This window comes from Panthera leo, chromosome A3, assembly GCF_018350215.1.
Source record: "Panthera leo isolate Ple1 chromosome A3, P.leo_Ple1_pat1.1, whole genome shotgun sequence".
Lineage (NCBI taxonomy): Eukaryota > Metazoa > Chordata > Mammalia > Carnivora > Felidae > Panthera > Panthera leo.
The window spans coordinates 114,347,103-114,369,030 of NC_056681.1; positions in this window are offsets into that span (position 1 = coordinate 114,347,103).

Here is a 21,928-nt window from a genome sequence, read left to right on the forward strand (position 1 = left end):
GTTAGCTCGAGTGATGTCATTAAATTTTTGTTTTCATGTCTGTGAAATAAGGATCACTGTATTTGTCTTATGGCGTTCTTCTAAAGGTCAAAGTGACAACTTTCAAGTGGTTGGCACAGCTGACATTCTATAAACTGCAGGCTTATGTACATTAGTGCAGATTTTCCTTCTCTTCCTTTATACCTCAGACCTTCTGTGTACCTTCTGCTTTTGTCCTTACTTCAAAGCCAAGGAAAGAGGAGTATCTGCTTAAATGAGAATAAAACCACAAGCGCACCTGACTGTGTCCCTGAGAAAAGCAATTAGCTCCTGACACAATAAATATATATATTCCAGCAGAATGAAATTGAATTGAAACTTTACTGTATAACGGCACTAACACTTGCCCAACTGATCTCACTGAGAAGCTATGAATACTAATTCTGTGATGAGAAAGAAAGCCTTCTCTGAACTCTAGTGGGTTCTTGCTTCTTCTGTGGTAGTCAGGATGGGGGACTTTTCCTCACTTTGCCCGGTTTGACGTGCAAAACACATCGCCACAGGGGCCTCTGAAACCAAGAGCTGGAACTGCAGAGATACTGGATATTTATTATCAGAATGATCTTAAACCATTTGCCAACGAATAACAGGTAGCTGTCAGAATTGAAAATGATCTTCAGTATGGTTGTATCAAGTGTTCCCCACAGATATGGAAAAATGAGGTAAGATATTCCTAAGGTGTACAGAATTCTGTTTATTGGGGTGCTCCAAGGACAGATAAAAATACCAGAGTTCCTTTCTTCCTTTGTTGGTCAGTCCACCCAAACATTTATCCACCTGGACATTGACCCTTCTGTCCAGTCAAATGGGAAAGCAAACCATAAAAGAGAACCTCCTATGTGTCAAGGAGTATGTCACAAATATTTTGTATACAGTATTCCATGTAACTAGATTATTATGTGCTAGGTGCTATACTTAAATGTATTAAGATGAATATGGCTTATTTCTGAACCAGAAGTGTGCTAGGGTAACTGGGGCAATATTATAAGTACACGAATAACTAATACAAGTCACAACACACAAAAATATAATGCTCAAAGAATATGCTACAGGAATCAGAGGAAGACATGTCAGACAGGGGCCAGCATTAGGAAACAAAAAGGGAGCCTTTGAACTGGTTAGGAGTGATCACACAAACCTGTGCCCAGGATGGGGTGAAGAACATACCAGATGGAGGAAGATGGTGAATAAAAGCATGAAAGAGGGAAAGAATTATAAAATCTGAACTGATGGTATCGAACTCATGTGCTCATCCCTTTTATGGAATGACTTCATTGTGGTCCAGAGAGGATCCTTCTATCTTCAGTATCCAATCAACCCCAAACAGTGGGTCTCCTACACGTAGACACTTCTAGCTTTGATCATATGAAATAACATGCCTAGAACAGAGCTAAAACTGTTCATGTTGTGAATTTATTCCTTTCTTACAGTTTGATATTAGAGCCCCTACTTTTTCTCCTTGGGTGGAGACTTGGGAGCACATAAAAGTTCTTGGAGCCTGGAGAGACTAGGCAACTTGGAGATGGCATATTTATAGCCATTTTTAGAGCAAGCAAGACGTAGAGTCAAACATGACAGAGCCATTAGGATGTCACTTCTCTCTCACAGCTTCCATGATCTGTTCCCTCACTGTCCTCCAGTCACTGGGAGAATGTGTCCCCTTTCCTCTGTCACCACAAAGACACTGATGAATCAGCATCCCCCCATGATCTTTATCATCAGACTCTTTTTCTCTATTGGTTTTTCCTTCCCCAAATAAAAACATGATCAGACTTCTTCCCTTAAAGTATAAAAACCATCAAACTCTTTCTTGATGCTAAATCCTTGCTATTTTTGTCACTCACCCATCCATTCTTTATAGTCAAGTTCTTGAAAGAGTGCATCTACATCGTTCTTTTCCATTTCCTCTTGTGCAAATCACTATTGAGCCTGCTGTGTCTTGGGTTCCATCCCATCCTTCCCCTGAATTGGCTCTCATAGTGTTCATTATCTGTTTCTGCGTGACAAATAATTTCAGTATGTAGCAGTTTATAACAACAAATATTTGCCATCTTACAGGAACCAGGAATTAGAAAGTGGCTTAGCTGGGTGTTTCTGGCTCAGGATTTCTCACAAGGTTGCAATAAAGCTTCCAGGAGAGCTACAATCAACCAGGGTTCAACTGAGACTGGAGGAGACTTCCACATTCCCTCACATGGTTGTTGGCAGCCCTTGGTTCTTACTGGCTGCTGTTCAGAGGCTTCAGTTTTCACCATGTAAGTATTCTCCATGGGGGTTCTGACAACATGGAAGCTTGCTTCTCTTAGAGCAAGAGACCAGAGAGAGAGACAAAGAGAGAATGCACTTAAGAAGGTGCCACAGTCCTCTATAACCCAAACTTAGAAGTGATACACCATCTCCTCCACATGTTATCTGTCAAACAAACCAACCCTGGCATGATGTGAGAGGGACCGCATAGGGCTGGGTCAGTGGGGTTGATCTTTCAGGCTATCCACCATGCTCACTAAGGTCACCACTGAGGACCTCCTAATGGCCAAATCCAGCAGACACTTTTCTGTCCTTACCAGGTGTTATGGGCTGCATGTTTGTGTCCATCCCTCCCATTTCATGTGTTGAAGCCCTAATGCCCACAGTGATGGTATTAAGAGGTGGGTCCTTTGTGAGGTGATTAGGTCATGAAGGTGGAACCCTTATGATGGGATAAGAAGAGACCTGAGAGAACTTACTTCCTCTCTCCCTCTCCCTCCAGCACATGAAGACATAACCAGGAAGAGGGTCCTTACCAGGAACTGAATTGGCTGACCTTAATCTTAGGACTTCCTAGTCTTCAGAACTGTGAGAAATACATTTCTGTTGTTTAAATCACCTGACTATGGTAGTTTTGTTACAGCAGCCCAAATTGACTAAGATACCAAGTAAAAGGTTTGGCTTTGGTGTAACACTTCACTCCACCTGACCCCTCCCTCCTTAACTTCCTCTTTTCTCTAGGTGTTTATGATTTCTTCCCTCTTGGTTTTCCTCCTACTTCTTGGTCTGCTAATCCCTAGTCTCCACTCTTCCCTTCAGTTTGCCTCCTAAGTATGGGTATACTCCCGAGGAGAATGCCCTCAGGTCCCTGATTGCCCTTTGCCAAAATTGGTGGCTCCAAGCTGAACTCATTTTCCCCTTTCCACACCTTATCATCCTGTGGTCACCTTGTCAGTGACTGTTCTTGAACCTCACGTGCTCCCCAACATCAAGGGTCTCAGCAATGTCAGAATGATTGGCTTAATTGGAGTTTGCAAACTATGGAGCCCCAGGAATATTTTGTTTGTTTAAACTAAATTGTGTCTACAAAAAATGAAAAAACTAAAAAAAAACCCAGGTTTTCATCTACTCTTGAAACCTGAATTTTTACATAGCAACATGAAGTGGAAGCCGAGTGGCAGCTACCCCACTTATTCTAAGCATGTACCATCCAATCTGCTGCGAAGTTTGCCATGGTCCCCACTGCTGCCTACTGATCTCTAAGAAGGTCCCTGGATGGCTGTGCTTTTTACATTTTATTTTATTTTTTTTTATTACCTGCACAGACCTTGTAGTGAAGTGTGTTATAGATTTTTCTGGAAACGTGTTGGTATTTCTTTTAAAAAAAAGTTCCAAAATTATTCATTGCCTTCTGCAAAAATATAGATACTATCGCAGTAGTATAGGAAATGTGGGCTTTACATTCTCCACCTCAACCTCTAAATAAAGGAAATGAAGTCAAGCTCCCTATGAGTGAAGACTGGTTCCTTTTAGTATCTGTGGTAGCTCCTTTTTGCCTTTGCTGTTGTTTATTATAAACATGGCAAATAAGCTGCCTGATTTGCTTGTATGTATACAGCATTTAGAAAGAGAATTTAGAGAGTTTTTGGTCCAAGGGTTATGGAAAGACCGACCTGACCTCAATGATCAAGTCATTTAAGTTAGCTTGGTGATTTTTGCTCTCTCAGCCAGACACATTTATTTCAGTCGGATGGGTTATTTCTGCTGAAATCTCTCCAGGTCATCAGTTTTGATAGGAGGTAGGTGTCACTTTTCTACACCACAGAATTATTCCAGTCGGGTGGAGTCGAGTCCCTGGGAAGCTGGGTGATCACCCACCTTTCTTGCAGATTCAGCTCCTTCCTGAGCTGCCTCGAGGTAAGGGATGGTACCAAGCTTTGCAAACACAGGGTTTAGTCACCTTAGTTCCATGTAACCAGGATCCCAAGGGCCTACACATGAGCCTGAAAAACTGCTTCTTTATAAATGAAACAGAAAATTATGTTTTTGAAAACGCCACACAAAAATTTACTATATTTTTAAATCAGAGATGAATAACATGTAAGGACAATTATAAACAAGGAAAACTGCTCTGAAATGATAGATGGTTTGTTCAGTCTTTTCCAGTTCCTTGATAACATTTTTCAGGTGTAATCAGGGTTCTGCTCTGCTAAAGTTAGGCCACAAATTATCTTGTCTGCCAGCAGTTTGCTAGATGGATTTACCACCATGTATTTCCACATATAAAGATCCCTAGGAACCTATTTTTTTCAGGGGTTTTCATTTCCTTACACAAGTTTAAGTACTGTTTCCCACTTTTCTTTCATAAAATGGGGGCCACATTTTAAAACTAGGTTACTTTTCAAAGGTCTGCGTATAATTTTTTTCTTTTTCACTATACTAAGCTATATTATATAAGTAAAAACATGGTGTGAGCCAAACACATTCGTATTTCAACACAATGGAGTTTCTCTGGAAGCCATGAAATTTAAGTATCCTATTGAATGAATTCAGTTCCACATTGAATTCCCTTCTCGGAGCCACCATGTTTCTGAGGTCTTATTACTTCTGGAAACAGAAGAAACTCATCAGTCTTGCAGTATTTCACTCTGGGCAGGGAGAGGAGTAAAACCTGGTCTCTTCAAGTCAACTGAAGCCAAAGAATTAAGTTAGCCCCAAATGGCACAACTCGCTGCCTTAACCTCAGTGTTACTGCACATCATTAAAAGTAGGGTTCGAGAGTGTCAAAACAACTTGGCCATTTGCTTCAATCTCCATTTTACTTTGGCAGGATCTCCTTTTGCTGAATAAGGACAAAGGTGACTCTTGATTCAGGAAGAAAGTGGGATAAAAGAAGCAGAAAAAGCAGAAAGGGAAAGGAACTAGATATTGGGGTAAGGGAGAGGGAAAGGAAACATTTATTCAGAACTGCCTATGACCAGGCATTTTGTGTATTTTACCCTATTTAATGTCATAAAACCCTGATAAGTGGGTATTGTGTCCACACCATGAATGAAAGATATGAGACTTTGAGAGATTGGTGGGCTAACTCCCAAACCCATGTTCTTTCCATCACTACCTGAGGAATAAGAAAAAGTGAGAATAAACATGTTGGAAGGATTTTGACCCATTCACTGTGGGGATTTGTTGGGAAATTGGTGCAAGGGATGTGTAGGGCTTGAGGAATTTGGGTTGAGGACGACAGGCTGAGATGTTATTTTAAAAGGCTGAGAATCAAATACAAGTTCCAAAGAGGTCTGGCAAAGTTCCTAAAGGCCTAGGCTTATGTCTTGATGGTTTGGGAGTGTTTGGAAGGCTTTCATGGTTCCTTGATTTAGCCTGGTGATGGATTTAGCCTGGTGATTTAGTGAGTGACGGAGAAGGCAGTACATTTTATCCACTGAGGAGAAGGAAGTGGACAGGTGCCAGACATGATCTGACTTATGTGTTAAGAGAATGACTCTGCTTGCTTTGTGGACAATAGACAATAAGGGCTCAAATATAGAACTAAGCCAACAGCGAGGGGTTAGGGCGGGGGTCCGGGTAAGGTAGGGTGGTGGCAAGAACCAGAGTGTTAGGGTGGAGAAAGTGAGGAGTGGTTGGATTTATATCATCTTTTAAAGTAGAGCTCATATCTGGCTAATGGGTTGCATATAAGGTGTGAGACAAAGATACAAAGTCAAGGATAATGACAAGGTGTTTATGTGGTCCTGGAAATTGAGTGAAACTGTGATGGGAAGACATCAATACAAATATCAGAAGCATTTTTGAAAGGCTAAAAAGAGAATTAACTCCAGTGTGGTATATAGTAACTTTGATATATCTGTTGGTCATTTAAGGGAAAATTTTGGGACAACAGTTGGATGTACAAGTCTGAAGATACTATATAGGAGTTAGATATTAGGGCTGGTGGCCTACATAGAAATATATAACATTTACTTTCTATTTTTCTTTTCTTTTCTTTTATTCTATTTTATTTTATTTTTTTGGTATTATATTATATTGGTATTATAATATTGTTTAAAATTCATTATTTTATTTTATTTTATTTTTTATTTATTTTAGAGAGAGAGAGCACAAGCAGGGGAGGGGCAGAGAAAGATGGAGAGAGTCTTAAGCAGGCTCCACACTTGACATGGAGCTCAATGTGAGGCTCGATCCCACAATCCTGGGGTCATGACCTGAGCTGAAATCAAGAGTCGGATTCTCAACCAACTGAGCCACCCAGGCACCCCAGAAATGTATAGTGTTTAAGTCCATGAGATTGGGTGAGATCTCTATGGTAGTGAGCATGGAGAGAGAAGAGAAGACGTCCATGGATCAAGGGCCACTCTGGCCTTTGCTTTAAGAGTCACCACAAGGCCATCTTGGGGCCGTCTACAGCTCTCTCTTATACCCCACATCCAATGTAGCAAGCAAATCCCTCTTCTAACCATGCCCATAGTTATCATCCCAGCTGCCGTGAACACTCCCCTTGATGGTGACAGTCCTTGTCTTCCTTCTTTGTGGCAGCCTAGGCTGACTAACACAGACGGTAGTGACTTCTTGTAGTACCTGATCTCTGGGTAACAGTCCTTCTCATCCCTCTCCCCACTTCAGTAGTCTAGTCCTTTTAACACTTTTAAATAGTATCTCCTGTATTAAATCCCTTTGTGCTGAAAATACCTAAGGTGATTTCTGTTTTTCTGACTAAATCCTGACTGATACAATATTTGCTACCAAGGATGAGAATGGCACATCACTCTCGGGATGATAACGGCCCATCAAACTGCATTTATTGATACAGGTGCAAATACCAGTGATTTTGAAATTTCTATGGTATCTTAAGCAGCTGGTGTGGTTACTTTCAGTTCACTTGTTTAGTTGACTGAAGCCTGGACTCACCAGTGGCCTAATTCAATGAATCTGAGGTGCCATGACTTCCTTGGTATAGTGGAAAAGAAGGAATCCAAAGACTTAGGGAGACAAAGGTCAGGGTAAATTTTTCGGGTATGACTCTCCCCATTCCACTAAGAGGACCCAGAGCACTGAAAAAAATGCACTGAGGAGTGAAACACCCTAATTTTGTCATGCTCTGTACAGTCTGTCTCTTGCTAACTGGGGATGAAGGTGATAGAGGCCGCCATTACCATGCACCCTCAGAGCGGCTGAGACCAAGCAGCAGCACTTAAGTGCCTGAGACAACATGGGCCCAGCTCCTGAAATGGTCATTAGGGGTGGAAGAGCAATCTGAATGTGGTGACTCGTTGTGGCTATTTGATCAGTGTCTTTGTGACTGGTAAATGGGCAGCCAACTAAAGTCATAAAGATGGTCAGAAACATTTGCTATCTGGACAAGAGGCACTGAGCTTGTGTAGCCCCAGTGGCATTGTGTCCTCTCACCCTGAACCCACTCAGGCCAATTCATTGACTTGGAGCCTCTTGAATGAAGGAGAGACTGAGTCTCTTTGAAGAAGGAGCTGTGACAATACCACAATTACATAGTGTAAATATTCCTCCACAATTTCCCCCAAAGGACCTGCATCCATGTATCAAGGTGATGGTGAATTGAGTAAAAAGAAATAACAATATCTTTAGGAGTTGTAGTCAGCAAATCAGAATGCATATTAATTCCTGGGGACCTGAAATGCATCCATAGTCTATGAGATTTGGGGCTCATGGAAGTTGGGTGATAAATGGACTATGGGTCTAAACCCATCTTACAGCAGGCCTAGTAAGTCTGAATTTCCCTCGAGTTATTTCCCAAGTTCCTGAATGCATGATTGGAATAGACCCACTGGGAACTGGCAAAATCATCACGTTGGCTTCCCGACTTATAGACTGGGGCTGTTAAGATAGGAAGATCCAAACAGAAGCCGCTGGGACTTCCTCTCCCTACCAAGGCCTGAGTGAACTGCAGTAGTTAGTACTACTACCAGAGACTTGAAGGATGCAGGAACAGTGATTCCTTCTACATTCTCACTTACCTGGCCCGTTGGCCTGGCTGGAAGGCAGCAGGGTCATGGAGAATGACTGTGCGTTTTTGCACACTTAATGGATGTGGTTCCAATTGCAGCAGCAATACAGCCGGAGTAGGTGCCATGGGAGACTGAGCCACCTGCTCATAAAACTTATTTATGTTTCAGAACCATTTCTACTCAATTTGGCATGCTGCGGTGCATGTCCAGTGCTATAAACTGGGATTCAGGTAATACCTAGCTCGTAATGAGCAATGGTGATTAAATTGTGCCTTGGGCTCCATGGCCAGGCATTCAGTCTCAGTCAGGGCTCAGGGGTAAGCCAGAAGCTGTTTCTCAAAGGAGAGTAGACATTTGAAGAGGAGGACATGGCCTTGCTCCCAAACCTGAGGCGTCTGTATTGCTCCTGGGGTTTGCCAGAGAGACCACGCAGTATCTTTATCTACTACAGACACTGTGAGCGTCATGGGATCTTCTGGGTTCTAAGGCCCAGGTGGCTGGGCAGCTTTCACTAATTGGACTAATTGCAGAGGCTTTTCTTGCTCTCGGCCTAATTCAAGTCTGGCAATCCCGTGGGTTTGTCGTAAATGAGTCAGAGTAATTGACGCACCTCAGTGTGGTATGTGTGTAGCATGATCTTACATTTCAATTTGCCCAGGCCAGTCCCAGTTGGTTTTAAAGATAAAATCTCAACCAACACTGAGTCCTTAATGTTTTATTCTCCTGGACAGCCACTTTCACTCTTATATAAATCTCCACCACTTTATTCTCTTGGAAAAATACTTTGACTCTTTTTTTTTTCTTCTAGTTTTATTGAGAAATAACTGACATACATCATTGTAGAAGTTTAAGGTGTCCAGCATGATGGTTTGATTTACATGAATAGTGGTCCCCCTTATCCATGGAGGATATGTGCCGAGACCTCCAGTGGATACTTGAAATTGGGGAGAATACCGAACCCTATGTGGGCTATGCTGTTTCCTATACATATATGCCTATGGTAAAGCTTAATTTACAAATTAGGCAAGTAAGAGATTATAATAATATTATTGTAGGGTAATAACAATAAAATTATAAAAATAGAACAATTATAATAATACTCTAGTAAAAGTCAGGTGAATGTGGTCCCTTTCTCTCTCAAAACATCTTATTGTACTATACTCACCTTCTTGTGATAATGTGAGATGACAAAATGCCTATGTGATGAGATGAAAGGAGATGAATAACATAGGCCTTGTGACATAAATTTAGGTTATTATTGACCTTCTCACGGTATGTCTGGAGGAGAATGATCTGCCTCTAGACCACGCAGTTGACCATGAGTCACTGAAACCACAGGCAGCAGAACTGTGGATAAGGAGAGATTCTTTACTGAGTATTTACTCTGTCAGGTGCTGAGGACATAAATAAGTCATAGCTTCTCTCGTCCAAGGGTACGGGTTAGTGGAAGAAACAGACACAGACAACTGCGGTGTAGAACAACACATATACTGATGTAGGTGTGTACTAAGCTCAGTGACACAGAGGCAGGTGCAAGGCACAGGAAAAGTTTCACAGACAGAGGCTGATAGAGCTGACTGGTGAGGTGCTCTTTGGAAGACAAGAGTGAAAACTACAGATAAGGGGGCGAGTACCCTATCGTGAAATGATTACCACAGTGGGTCCAGCTAACATTCATCTTCTCATATAGATACACTAAAAATAAAAGAAAGGAAAAAAAGAAAAACAATTTTCTCCTTGTGATAAGAACTCTCAGGACTTATTCTCTTAACAATTTTTCCTATATGTCATACAGCAGTGTTAGCTGTAGTCATCATGTCGGCATCCACATCCCCAGTGCTTATTCATCTTATGACCGGAAGTGTGTACCTTTTAACAACCTTCCCCCAATTCCTCCTACCCTCACCCTCCACCTCAGAAATCCAATCTCTTTTCCTATAAGTTTTGTTTTTTGTTTTTGTCTTTTTATTCCACACATAAGTGAGTTCATACTGTACTTGTCTTTCTCTGACTTGTTTCACTTAGCTCATCCATATTGTCACAAATGGTAGGATTTCTTCATTTTTTAAATGTCTGAATAATATTCTATCATATATATATATATATATATATATATATATATATATATATGTCACAAATTCTTTATCCATCCATCAATGGACACTTAGTTTGTTTCTGTGTCTTTGCTATTGTAAATAATGTTGCTGTGAACATGGTGTGGGGGTTCAGATATCTTTTCAAGTTAATGAAGTTAATGTTTTCACTTCTTTGGATGTATCTCCAGAAGTAGATTTGCTGGGGTCATATGATAGTTCTACTTTTTAATTTTCTGAACATCCTCCATACTGTTTTCCATGGTGGCTGTACCAATTTATAATTCCAGCAAAAGTGCACAAGTATTCCCCTTTCTTCACATCCACATCAGCATTTGTTATCTCTTGTCTCTTTGATGATGGCCATTCTAACGGGCATGAAGTAACATCTCATGTGGTTTTAATTTGCATTTCCCTGATGACTAGTGATGTTGAGCATCCTTTCATGTATCTGTTGGCCATTCATATCTTTTCTTGGCCCATTTTTAAATTGGGTTATTATTTTTTTTCCTATTGAGTTGAAGAGTTCTTTATATATTTTGGATATAAACCCCTTATCAGATGTATGATTTACAAATATATTTTCTTATTCCATAGGTTATCTTTTCACTTTGTCAATGGTTTCTTTTGCCATACAGAAATTTTTAGTTCAATGAAGTCTCTCTTGTTTATTTTTTTGTTTTGTTGCTTGTGCTTTAAGTGTCATATCCAAAAAATCCTTACCAAGATCCATGTCAAGGAGCTTTATTCCTATGTTTTCTTCTAGGAGTTTCTCATGGCTTCAGGTCTTATATTTAAGTCTTTAATCCATTTTGACTTAACTTTTGTGAGTGATATAAGAGATGAGTCCAGTTTCATTCCTTTACATGTGAATATTAAATTATCCCAGCACTATTTCTTGAAGAAACTTTTTCTCCATTGAGTATTCTTGGCTCCCTTGTCAAATATTAATTGACTGCATAGGCTTGAGTTTCTTTCTGGGCTCTCAATTCTCTTCCATTGGTCTATTTGTCTATTTTTATGCCAGTACTATGCTGTTTTTGCTGACTATAGCTTTATAATATAGCTTGAAATCAAGCAATGTGATTCCTCCTGAATTTTTCTTTTTCTTAGGATTTCTTGGCTACTCAGGTTCTTTCATGATTTCATATAAATTTTAGGAGTGTCTTTTTCTACTTCTGTAGAAATGCCATTGGAATCTTGATAGGGATTACATTGAATCCAGAGATGGTTTTGGTAGTATTGGCATTTTAGCAATATTGATTCTTTTATTTTTAAGTTTAAAAAATTTTTTATTTACTTTTGAGAGTGATAGGGATAGATTGAGAAAGCAGGGGAGGGGCAGAGAGAGGGAGCAGAGAATCCCAAGCAGGCTCTGCCCTGTGAGCCCAGAGCCAGAAGCGGGGCCCAAACTCATGAACCACGAAATCATGACCTGGGCCCAAACCAAGAGTCAGATGCTTAACCAACTGAGCCACCTAAGTGCCCCTAACAATATTGGTCCTTTTAATCCATGAACATGGAACACCTTTCCATTTATCAATGTCTTATAATTTTCAGAGTAGAAATCTGTCATCACTTTAAATTTAATCCTAAGTATTTTATTATTTTGATGCTATTGTAAGTGGAATTGATTTCTTTATTTCTTTTTCAGAAAGTATGTTGTTACTTATTTTTATACGTTAATTTTGTATCCTGAAGACTTACTGAATTCATTAATTAGATATAACAGTATTTTTTATCGTCTTTAGGATTTTCTATGTAAAAAATAAATCATGTCATCTAAAATAGAGACAATTTTGCTTCTCTCTTTCCAATTATGATACCTGAAATTATTTTTAATGCATGATTACTCCAGCTATACTTTTAGTACTATGTTGAATAGGAGTGGTGAGAGTGGGCACCTTCCTGGTCTTAGAGAAAGTTTTCAACCTTTCACCATTGAGTATGATGTTAAATATGGGCTTATCATAAATGGCCTTTATTATGTTGAGATATGTTCCATCTATGCCTAATTGGTTAAGAGTTTTTATCTTTAATGGATGTTGACTTTTGACTTTGACTCATTTATAGAGTTAATAACATATTACTCCCTTGGACTAATGCTGTGATCACTTATAGATCTTTAATATTTACTGGGGAAATATGTCCTCTTTTGTATATATGCTATCAGCACCCGTTTCAAATAGCCTATTTAGAAAGTATCTAATTTTATGAAGGCAAAGTCTAATCGCACCATTGTGCTGAGTATCATGAGGTCCGATCTCCCCTTCCAGGGCCTCTTCCCTTATTGACTTCAAGGAAATTCTCAGAGGATTTTGGATTATATTTATAAAGGAAAGAAACACTGATGTGTTGAGGGTGTGGTAGTCAATGCCTTAAGCTCTTAACCATCTGCCTGTCTGCAGAGAAGGTTTTGCAAATAAGTCTTTTTTTTTTTTAATTCCAAGTCTAGGGTTTTATATTTCCTCATCAGTCTCCACCTGCCATTTCTATGCAGATGCTTTTCCAAGCTTACAGCATGGAAAGTCTTGATTTAAAGAAGTAAATGTAAGGATCCAACTTACCAACATTTTTATTAAGGTCACACAATGGGAGCATACACTGGCCCCCACTCTATTGTCATTTTCCCCGCAGATAGAATGAAGGATGTAGATATGGATGCCAGACAAGGGTTACAATTAAAGGAGAGAAGGAAGCTGGGAGTGGTGGGAATGTGCAAGAAGGGAAAGTGACGGAGAAAGGGTAGGGAGAACAAGCTCCTGAGACTAACCCATCCTGATCCTTTTCCACCTGCAGAGTCAGGCATTCAAGAGGAAAATGATTCGTTTGAAAGGTAACACACCACTTCCATCTGTCAGGAAACCAGACCCAGACTAGGTGATGTGGGCCTGTTCTACTTGCTGTCCTTCCATGGGAAAGTGATTGTTCCATCTGTGGGAAACCTAATCTTGCCAGCTCTTGTTCTCACTTTCCTACCATGGACCATTGGCCTCCTGGGAAGCACCTGCTTAACCTGTGCCAGTGTCTTACCTATCCATTCAGTTACTCTGTGGTTTTCACTCTGTCTTCCTCTCCTCCTCTGGTTCCACTCAGGGCTGTGTGAAGAAGCATACCCATGGCTTCTGACATCTTCTGAGCTGTTTCTCTCTATCTCTGCCAAACCCAGAATTCTGGGGGCCAAAGCTGAGTTGTATTCTTCCTATTAACTGAAGCCAGCACCACACTGAGCCATATCAGTGCCAGGGGCCAAAAGAAAAAATGTATACCCCTATAAACATATTTTTACCTACCTTTTAATGTTTTCTTCCAGAACATTAAAGAAGTTGAAGGAATATTGAAAAATTGATAAGCAAGTTCATTAAAACTCACATTATTTTAAGTTTAAATATTTTATTTATATCCCCTGAAAGAATTTATTATAGTTTTACTTTCCTTTCTTTGATGGAAGCAAAGTCATCAATAGTCTTTCCAAAATCTACTTCTGGAAAAAACTAACCACTAAAACTATGCCTCAACATGGCACTCTGGGATCCTGTCTTTATTTAAAATTTTCATATTTTGTTCATCATTTGACATTAATTTTGATTTTAAAATATATTGCACTATAATAGTTTTTATGTTAATTATTGAGTGGGTTTTTTGCACCCTGTTAAACATGAGCAAGTGGAGAACCCCACTTGCCTTACCCTAATCCTGGCACTGACAATGCTACACCGTGTTCTGGGTTGGAGAGGGCAGAAGGTGTATCTGGCACTATTGGCCGATGCCTGGATGGATTACTGGAACAGGCTGATTAAACATGTGCTCAGGGAACACACAAAATAGACACACCAAAACCAAAACTGAAACCAAACTGACAAGATCCCAGCTGCAATAAGCTTTTCCTTTTTAACATTTGTTCCCTTTGCTTTCTCCCCTCCCCACATACATTATTATTTTTCTGAACCATTTGAGAGTATGTTGTTCATATCATGTGCTTCTACTCTTAAATACTTCATTGTGAAATTCCTAAGAACAAGGACATTCTCTTCTCTTACATTATCACAGTACAATGATTCAAATCAGGAGATGTAACATTGATTTAATCCACAGTCTATATTCATTTGTGCCAGTTGTCTCCGATAATGTCAATTATGGTTATTTTTCCCCCAACCCAGGATACAATCTAGGATCAAAGGTTGCATGTAGTTCTCATGCCTCCTTAGATTCCTTTAGCCTTTCTTTGTCTTTCATGACCTTGACATTACTGAAAGATACAGATCAGCTGTTTCGAAGGATATCTCTCAGTTTGAGTTTGTCTGATGTGTCCTTATGGTTATAGTCAGATGATGCATTTCTGATGAGAACTCCACCAAAATGATGCTGTGTCCTTCTTGGTACATCACATCAGGAAGCACAGGATGCTGGTTTGTCCGTTATCACTGATGTTTGATTTGATCATGGGGTTACAGTGGTGTCTGTCAGGTTTCTCTGTTGTAAAGTTGTTTCTTTTTTTCTTTGTAATTAGTAAATAATTACTGAAATTGGGGATAGTACTGAACCTTATATGTGCTATGCTGTTTCCTATACATATATGCTTATGATAAAGCTTAATTTACAAATTAGGCAAGTAAGAGATTATAATAATATTGTAGAGTAATAACAATAAAATAATAAAAAATAGAACAATTATAATAACATACTCTAATAAAAGTTAGGTGAATGTGGTCCCTTTTTCTCTCAAAACCTCTTATTGTACTGTACTCACCTTCTTCTTGTGATGATGTGAGATGATAAAATCCCTATGTGATGAGATGGAAGGAGATGAATGATGTAGGCCTCGTGACATAGACTTAGGTTACTCTTGACCTTCTCACGGTATGTCAGGAGAAAGATGATCTGCCTCTAGACCATGCAGTTGACCATAAGTAACTGAAACCACAGACAGCAGAATGGCGGATAAGGGGGGTACTCCTGTACTGAGTATTTACTCTGCCATAAGTACATACAAATTCTTTGTAATTAGTAAGTAATTACATGAGACCATGTAAATATCTTGCTCCTCTTCACACATTCACCAGCAGCTCTAGCATTCATAGAAATAAATGTTTTCAAGATTCAATAAGCATGCACAAACTTAGCACTTTGAAAAGGACAAGGAAGGGCAGAGACAGCTGTGCCAGTTTTTCAGGACTTGAGGACCTAAGTGTTTGTCTGGCCTGGCCATACCTGCAAACCAGGAGGTCACTGCTACCAAGTAGAGCTGAAATCCTCCTGGCGCAGAAGCTATTTTCTTTCTGGCTCTGTACATGCTGCCTGCCAATCAGGTAGAAAGTTTACCGTAAACAGGTGAAGAGCTACAGGGAGCAGGGAGGGGAGCTCAAATGACTCAATAAGAAAACTCTTGGAAACTACCTTGTGGGATTTCAATTTTACAGCCAAAAAGAATAGAATTTCTCTTTCTAATTCCCGGACTTGGTTGTTGGCACCATACCTCTTCTTTTTGAAGCCAATCCCGTGTGTTATCAAGTTGTAAATATTAGCACTTCTTCTGGCATCTTAACCTTGCCTTAGGGACAGGAGTGAGGGCTCTCAAACAGTGGCTCTTAAAAGTCCATGTTTGATGGGAAAATGTAACTGGGCTTTCAAGAGCAGATTGGGAAACGTTGGCACAGAGATAAGACATGGAGATGATAGCAGGCAAGGGGGAAATTGCAATGTGAACATGGATTGCAACTGCTCAGGCAATCTGCCAGCAGGAGACTCACCCAGGACTTTACCCTAATTTCTGTCTAACCCTCACTATCTTTAGAAGAGTGTGCAACATCTAAGCAAAGGTCAGTTCTTATCAGGAAAAGTATGCTTAATATGAATAATTATTATATCAGGATTTTTACTGAAAGGACTATATTTAGCAAAACAACTCAATGTGCAATTTTTTGACTTGAAAGAATAGCCCTTGGAGAATTTCCTGGGTTGACTGGCATCAGTCAAAGAAGACTAAACCATTCTGCAAAAATAATGAAAGCAGAATTTTGAGTGTCCAAGGACAACCTAACAAAGGACAAGGTGAGGACAGACCCCATCTCCTCCATCCTCCTCCTTCTACCAAAGACACAAGGAATAATCTAGGCAAAAGACTGAAGGTGTGTTGGGGAGAGGACCTAGCAAGATGGACACAAGTTGAGAAGGGGAAGCAGGTGAAAGATAGGTGTGTGTACTATCTTGGGGAGTTTGTGGGGCTCTCAGCTCCATGCTAATATCCCAAGATCTTCAATGAAATCTTCTTCTTCACAACTGTCTGTATGGTGGTGCTTGGGAGAAACAAGGGAAAGGGACTGAGCTCCAGGTTTGGGTGGCTGCAAGGTGGAGAAGAAAAAAGCTGCAGGAGGGAAGATGTCACAGAGAGCAAGACTTCAGTGAAGGAAGGAGCTAGATCAAGAGAAGACCAGGAAAAATAAAGCCTCTGAGGAGTCCCAGCAATAGTGGTGGAAGAAGAGTACCGAGGGCTCTTCTATGCAGGATCAAGTTCAACCTACATTTACTTAAATCTCAAAGGACAGGCAAGCTGGATGGGCTGGAGAGCATGGGGCACCCAGGATCAGGGCAGTCTGGAGCTGCAAAGTTTGGCTTAAAGAAAAGGAGGGACAAGAAGGACAAGATGACTGATTAGAGTCTTGGAACAGTCTTCCAAGTCTTGCACTTGGAACAGATACTTCAACTTCTTAATATGCCTTTTGTCCTCTTGGAAAGTGCTAATTTAACTTTCCAGAAACTAGAAGGACATCTTTGTTTCCCCCCAGTGTTTCTTAGTCTCTTTCCTTCCCACACTGTATTGTCTGACTGGCCAATGTTGTTTCCTGCCATGCCTTGAAAGCAGCCTCGTGCTTTCTTCCCCCATGACAGGAGGTTGTGCCAGTTCATGCTTCTCTGACTTTAAAAAGCACATGGTAGCTCCTCTTTGTTCTTTAAGGTCTTAAAAGATGGAGAGCAGTATAAAGGTCTCTGATGGAGAGCAATAAAATTCCATCCCACTAAAGAAGCTAATTGCAGGGTTTTAAATATTGATGAAAGGCTCTTTCCCCTAAAGGGGAGATTATCTTCTTCCAACTAGAAAAAAAGCCTGAATCCTCAAGGTGAAGTCACTCAGCTTGCCACCTGGCATCCACATGAGGTTTCTGAGGGCTCTCAGAAAGGGGTTGAAGCCATGCAGAGCAAGCCACTTTTTATTGTGGAAGAGGACAAAGTGGAGCAGGGGAGTAGGAATAGTCAGACAGCTACATGTGCTCTCTGGAAGGTTCTATGTGGCTGGCAAAGGCTTTGCCTGAAAGATGGACAGAGTGCCTGTGAGAAATGTTGTCAGCCGGCTATCTAAAGGTTTTAAGAGCCTTAGTCAGAGCCACAAATCCTCATTCATCAGGAAGGATTTTGTGGTTGAAAGGAAAGGTTTGGACTAAGTTTTTTTTTTAAATTTTCTTTTTCTTTTTTAAAATTTACATCCAAATTAGTTAGCATATCATGCAACAATGATTTCAGGAGGAGATTCCTTAATCCCCCTTACCCATTTAGCCCATCCCACCTCCCACAAACTCTCCAGTAACCCTGTTTCATCTCCATATTTATGAGTCTCTTATGTTTTGTCCCCCCTCCCTGTTTTTATATTATTTTTGTTTCCCTTCCCTTATCTTCATCTGTTTTGTCTCTTAAAGTCCTCATATGAGTGAAGTCATATGATTTTTGTCTTTCTCTGACTAATTTCACTTAGTGTAGTACCCTCCAGTTCCATCCACATAGTTGCAAACGGCAAGATTTCATTCTTTTTGATTGCCTATTAATGCTCCATTGTATATATGTACCACATTCTCTTTATCCATTCATCCATAGATGGGCATTTGGGCTCTTTCCATACTTTGGCCATTGTTGATAGTGCTGCTATAAACATGAGGGTGCATGTGTCCCTTCGAAACAGCACACCTGTATCCCGTGGATAAATGCCTAGGAGTGCAATTGCTGGGTCATAGGGTAGTTCTATTTTTAGTTTTTTGAGGAACCTCCATACTGTTTACCAGAGTGGCTGCACCAGCTTGCATTGCCACCAACAATGCAAAAGAGATCCTCTTTCTCCACATCCTTGCCAACATCTGTTGTTGCCTGAGTTGTTAATGTTAGCCATTCTGACAGGTGTCAGGTGACATCTCATTGTGGTTTTGATTTGTATTTCCCTGATGATGAGTGATGTGGAGCATGTTTTCATGTGTCAGTTGACCATCTGGATGTCTTCCTTGCCGAAGTGTCTATTCATGTCTTTTGCCCATTTCCTCACTGGATTATTTGTGTTTTGGGTGTTGAGTTTGGTAAGTTCTTTATAGATTTTTGGATACTAACCCTTTATCTGATATGTCATTTGCAAATATCTTCTCCCATTCTGTCGGTTGCCTTTTAGTTTTGGTGATTGTTTCCTTTGCTGTGCAGAAGCTTTTTATTTTGATGAGGTCCCAGTAGTTCATTTTTGCTTTTGTTTCCCTTGCCTCTGGAGATGTGTTGAGTAAGAAGTTGCTGCGGCCAAGATCAAAGAGGTTTTTGCCTGCTTTCTCCTTGAGGATTTTGATGGCTTCCTGTCTTACATTGAGGTCTTTCATCCATTTTGAGTTTATTCTTGTGTATGGTGTAAGAAAGTGGTCCAGGTTCATTCTGCATGTAGCTATCCAGTTTTCCCAGCACTACTTGCTGAAGAGACTGTCTTGATTCCATTGGATATTCTTTCCTGCTTTGTCAAAGATGAGTTGGCCATACGTTTGTGGGTCTATTTCTGGGTTCTCTATTCTGCTCCATTGATCTGAATGTCTGTTTTTGTTCCAGTACCATACTGTCTTGATGATTACAACTTTGTAGTATAGCTTGAAGTCCGGGATTGTGATGCCTCCGGCTTTGGTTTTCTTTTTCAAGATTGCCTTGGCTATTCAGGGGTCTTTTCTGGTTCCATGCAAATTTTAGGATTATTTGTTCTAGCTCTGTGAAGAATGCTGGTGTTACCTTGATAGGGATTGCATTGAATGTGTAGATTGCTTTGGGTGGTATTGACATTTTAACAATATTTGTTCTTCCTATCCAGGATCATGGAATCTTTTTCCATTTTTTTGTGTCTTCTTCAATTTCTTTCACAAGCTTTCGATAGTTTTCAGTGTATAGATTTTTCACCTGTTTTGTTAGATTTATTCCTGGGTTTTTTATGGTTTTTGGTGCAACTGTAAATGGGATCAATTCCTTGATTTCTGTTTCTTTTGCTTCATTGTTGATGTATAGGAATGCAACCGATTTCTGTGGGTTGATTTTATATCCTGCAACTTTGCTGAATTCATGAATCAATTCTAGCAGTTTTTGGTGGAATCTTTTGGGTTTCCCATGTAGAGTATTATGTCATCTTGGAAGAGTGAAAGTTTGACCTCCTCCTGGCCAATTTGGGGGCCTTTTATTTCTTTGTGTTGTCTGATTGCAGAGACTAAGACTTTCAATACTGTGTTGAATAACAGTGGTGACAGTGGACATCCCTGTCTTGTTCCTAACCTTAGGGGGAAAGCTCTCAGTTTTTCCCCAATGAGGATGATATTAGTATTGGGTTGTTCATATATGGCTTTTATGATCTCGAGGTATGCTCCTTCTATCCCTACTTTCTTGAGGGTTTTTATCAAGAAAGGATGCTGTATTTTGTCCAATGCTTTCTGTGCATCTATTGAGAGGATCATATGGTTCTTGTCCTTTCTTTTATTGATGTGATGAATCACATTAATTGTTTTGCAGATAATGAACCAGCCCTGAATCCCAGGTATAAATCCCGCTTGGTCGTGGCGAATAATTTTTTTAGTGTATTGTTGGATCTGGTTGGCTAATATCTTATTGAGGACTTTTGCATCCATGTTCATCAGGGAAATAGATCTATACTTCTCCTTTTTAGTGGGGTCTCTGTCTGGTTTTGGAATCAAGGTAATGCTGGCTTCATAGAAAGAGTTTGGAAGGTTTCCTTCTATTTCTATTTTTTGGAACAGTTTCAAGAGAATAGGTGTTAACTCTTCCTTCAATGTTTGGTAGAATTCCCCGGGAAAGCCATCTGGCCCTGGACTCTTGTTTTTTGGCAGATCTTTGATGACTAATTTGATTTCGTTACTGGTATGGGTCTGTTCAAAGTTTCTATTTCTTCCTGTTTCAGTTTTGGTCGTGTATATGTTTCTAGGAATTTGTCCATTTCTTCCATATTGCCCATTTTATTGGCATATAATTGCTCATAATATTCTCTTATTATTGTTTTTATTTCTGTTGTGTTGGTTGTGATCTCTCGTCTTTCATTCTTGATTTCATTTATTTGGGTCCTTCCCTTTTTCTTCTTGATCAAACTGGCTAGTGGTTTATCAATTTTGTTAATTCTTTCAAAGAACCATCTTTTGGTTTCATTGTTCTATTCTACTGTTTTTTTTTTTTGGTTTTGATAGCATTAATTTCTGCTCTCATTTTTATTAGTTCCTGTGTTCTGCTGGTTTTGGTTTTTATTTGCTGTTCTTTTTCCAGCTCCTTAAGGCATAAGGTTAGGTTATGTATCTGAGATATTTCTTCCTTCTTTAGGAAGGCCTGGATTGCTATATACTTTTCTCTTATGACCACCTTTGCTGCCTCCCATAGGTTTTGGGTTGTAGTGTTATCATTTTCATTGGCTTCCATATACTTTTTAATTTCCTCTTTCACTTCTTGGTTAGCCCATTCATTCTTTAGTAGGATGTTCTTCAGTCTCTAAGTACTTGTTACCTCTCCAAATTTTTTCTTGTGGTTGATTTCGAGTTTCATAGCATTGTGGTCTGAAAATATGCACGGTATGCTCTCGATCTTTTTGTGCATGCTGAGGGCTAATTTGAGTCCCTGTTTGTGGTCTATTCTGGAGAACGTTCCATGTGCACTGGAGAAGGATGTATATTGTGCTGCTTTAGGATGAAGTGTTCTGAATATATCTGTTAAGTCCATCTGGTCCATGTGTCATTCAAAGCCATTGTTTCCTTGTTGATTTTTTGGTTGGATGATCTGTCCATTGCAGTGAGTGGGGTGTTGAAGTCTCCTACCATTATGGTATTACTATCGATGAGTTTCTTGATGTTTGTGATTAATTGATTTATATATTTGGTTGCTTCTGCCTTTGGAGCATAAATATTTACAATTGCTAGGTCTTCTTGGTGGATAGACCCTTTGATTATTATATGATGCCCTTCTGCATCTCTTGATACAGTCTTTAAAGTCTAGATTTTCTGCTGTAAGTATGGCTACTCTGGCTTTCTTTTGTTGACCATTAGCATGATAGATGGTTCTCCATCCCCTTACTTTGAATCTGAAGGTGTCTTTAGGTCTAAAGTGGATCTCTTGTAAACAGCTTATAGATGGATCTTGTTTTCTTATCCATTCTGTTACCCTATGTCTTCGATTGGAGCCTTGAGTCCATTGACGTTTAGAGTGAGTACTGAAAGATATGAATTTATTGCCATTATGTTGCTTGTAGAATTGGAGTTTTTGGTGGTGTTCTCTGGTCCTTTCTAA